Below are 3,724 nucleotides of genomic sequence, written 5' to 3' on the forward strand. Positions count from 1 at the left end.
TTGATAATTAGGCTCTCTTATTATCTCATGAAACAGCTTTGCTACAACCAGATTCGTCTCTATTAACAGTGCTCTAGGATCATCCTCTGCTCTGTCCATCCCATTAACCAATGCATATCCACTCATTCACTAAGAAGTTTTTCCTTTATTTTATGTTTTCTGTGGTCTGTGTCAACACCCTTCTCTTCCTGAACCTTTACATGAAGACATTAGAACATCAAGAACATAAGCTATGCCAGGGTTCTGCAGGCAGCCTTCCTGGGTACAAAAGTTGGCTTGAACATATCTTATTGGGCAAATCACAGGGTTTCTTGAAGCTTTAAAGTCTTCATCTAAAGAAAAAGGATATGCAAATTTTCAATTTGCAGCTATTAGCAATATCACAGGAAGTCATCTGCATGCAAAGATGAATATGGAGTCTGAAGCACATAGGTCAGACATCTCCCCAGTGTGTTATCATTGTTGTGCTTTCTCTCTTTCCTGAGAATATATTTTAAGGATGTTGATTCTAGGAATTGTTATAACTTAGTGTGTTGTTAAACTTCTTTTTACTATAACAAATAATTGAGATCAACCCGAGAAGAAGACAGATTTATTTTGGCATAGAGTTTTAGAGCATTTATTCTATATGGAGTTAATGCTTTTATATTGGTCCTATAATGGCACACTAACTCCAATTCTAACCTTAAACCCAAAGTACGTCATGATGGAAGAGTCTAGTAAAGAAAGGGTACTAACTATGTGTGGGAATTGGGTGCGGCCACAGGCCCTGTGAAACCCACTTGTTTACTGCCTTGCAGGAGCATGCACAGTGAGGCTGCATGCGCAGTGAGGCTGTATGCGTGGTCTGCCTGCCAGCCAGGACAGTTCCTCGCGATCCAGATCTGTCAGCCAATCTGTGAAAGACCTAAGCTCACGCCTGGAGCATGAGTGAATTCTGATTGGATGAGGTGGGGTGGAGGTAGAGAGAGAGGAGTCTGTGTGTGTGTGGAGTAGTGAGGAGAGAGGTTGTTTAACCCTTGCCCTAGGTAGAAGCCAGAAGTAGAGTAGTGAAGAGTTTTAGCCCTTGCCCTAGGTAGAAGCTAGAAGTAGAGTAGTGGAGAGTTTTAGCCCTTGCCGTGAGTAGAAGTAAAATAGGAGTAGTTTAGCCCTTGCCCTAAGAAGAAGCTGTTTGGGGAAGGGAGCTGTAAAAGAAAAAGCCCGAAATAAAGTTGCTGCGTGAACCCGACTTGGTGTCAGTGTCTTTTGTGTCACCACCGGCTCAGAGGACCTGCAACAACTATGTGGGAAAGATATATAGATGGAGCTGGAATCTTAATAGGCCTTTGAAGTTCACGCCCCTAAGAACCTCCCAGACACCTTTTTTTAAATGTTCTGCCACTTTTCAATAAAAAAGTCTAGCAGACAGCCAACCCTTTAATAAAGAACAATATTCTAGATCTTAATTTTAAAAATTCAAACCATCAAGTATCTGTTAATCTAGCATTAATAGAAGCATATTTACATTTTGATACGTATATTTACTTTCCCAGATAGATATATTTTAAGTTTCAAGTGCACACACTACACCATATCCTCAACTCTTTGTTATTCCTCTTCATCATTATATATTATTAGCATAATCAGTTACTGGTCACACAAAATGTAGTTTAAGGCCAATATGTTTACATCAGGCACCGTGCTTGTTGTTTTACTTATATTATATACAGTCAGTCACTGTAGTGCTACCAGATCGAAGCCCCATTTCCATTTCAGAGAAAAAAAGAATCATAATCAATCATAATCATAATCATAAGCAGAAGCAGAAGCAGAAGAGAAAGAGGAAGAAGGAGAAGGAGAAGAAGGAGAAAAGGAAAGACGAGGAGAAGAATGGGTTGTAAGATAGTGAACAGTGAAGAGAGGTCATTTCACTTTCTAAGGGTCAAAGGTCTTTTCATAATTCCATGAGCCAAAATTCATCTTTTTTCCAAAAAATTCTGCTACCCTGTTTTGTGCTAATACCATGATAAGAACATGGTCGTAAAGACAAGTGGGTCATCATACTTGGTTTTTAGATATTTATATCGTTGGCTGACTCTCTGATTACTATTTACTTCCTTGGTGGTTGAGGAGCACACACAAGTAGAAATTTTTCTGGTGAATGGATGTTGACCTTCACAAAGCATGGCTGGTTAAAGGAAGAGGGTGACTAAAGGTACAGGGGAGGGGGAGGGTAAGGTGAGCACAGTATGTAATTTAGAGGGTTACACATACTTCTCCCATGAAACCTCTGTAGATCTATCATGACAATCGTGAACATAAGAGAATAAAAATAAGAAAATGAAGTGTCCCCCAAACCTATGAGATGACTTGTCGAGTAAAGGTATTCATGGCTGAGATCAAAGACCTGAGATTGACCAGCATGACCCAATTTTTGGAAGGAGCAAACTGACTACTGCAGGTTGTCCTCTGACCACCACCACCCTCTTTCTCTTTCACACACACACACACACACACACACACACACACACACACACACACACACACTGTTGTATCCCCCACACTAAATAAACACATGCAATAAAAATCAATGATATTTTTATTCTGAACAAAGGAATTTGACTTTCATTAGAAATTGGATTCCGCTTCTTCTTCTTCTTCTTCTTCTTCTTCTTCTTCTTCTTCTTCTTCTTCTTCTTCTTCTTCTTCTTCTTCTTCTTCTTCTTCTTCTTCTTCTTCTTCTTCTTCTTCTTCTTCTTCTTCTTCAGGAAAACACCAAATGGCAGATGATGTCTGTGCAGCAGGAGGGCCCGGAGAATCCCCGGGCACCCAAGATTAGAAGGTCGCGGCATCTTCCGCGGAGGATTCGGCAGCAGTCTTGGGGCCCTAGTCGTGGCTGAGGCTGTGGCCACGGTTGAGGCTGCGGGGCTCGTGGAGGTAAAGCTGAAGACAAGGAGTGGATCCCTGTCACCAAGCTGGGTTGCCTGGTTAAGGATATAAAGATCAAGTCCTTGGAGGAGATCTATCTGTTCTCCCTGCCCATTAAGGAGTGTGAGATCATTGACTTCTTCCTGGGTGAGTCCCTAAAGGATGAGGTTCTGAAAATCATGCCAGTGCAGAAGCAAACTCAGGCTGGCCAGCGAACCAGGTTCAAGCCTTTCGTCGCTATTGGGGACCTACAATGGTCACGTTGGTCTTGATGTTAAGTGCTCCAAGGATATTGCCACTGCCATCCCAGGGGCCATTATCTTGGCTAAGCTTTCCATCGTCCCTGTGCGGAGAGGCTACTCGGGGAACAAGATTGGCAAGCCCCACACTGTTCCATGCAAAGTGACAGTGGCTCTGTGCTGGTGCGTCTCATCCCAGCCCCCAGAGGCACTGGCATTGTCTCTGCTCCTGTGCCCAAGAAACTCCTGATGATGACTGGTATAGATGACTGCTACACTTCAGCCAGAGGCTGCACTGCCACCCTGGGCAACTTTGCTAAGGTCACCTTTGATGCCATTTCCAAGACTTATAGTTACCTGACACCAGACCTCTGGAAAGAGACTGTCTTCACCAAGTCTCCTTATCAGGAATTCACTGATCATTTTGTGAAAACCCACACCAGAGTCTCTGTTCAGAGGACCCAGGCTCCAGCTGTGGCAACTACATAAGGATTTTTTTTTAATTTTTATTATTTTTTTATTACGTATTTTCCTCAATTACATTTCCAATGCTATCCCAAAAGTCCCCCATACCTCCC

General features: G+C 42.5%; 1 pseudogene; it reads left to right on the top strand.

The window, feature by feature from the left end:
• The first annotated feature begins 2,765 nt into the window (after nucleotides 1–2,765).
• Nucleotides 2,766–3,635, top strand: LOC110305496 (annotated as a pseudogene).
• Nucleotides 3,636–3,724: the final 89 nt, after the last annotated feature.

Source organism: Mus caroli, chromosome 11 (genome assembly GCF_900094665.2).
Source record: "Mus caroli chromosome 11, CAROLI_EIJ_v1.1, whole genome shotgun sequence".
Classification (NCBI taxonomy): Eukaryota; Metazoa; Chordata; class Mammalia; order Rodentia; family Muridae; genus Mus; species Mus caroli.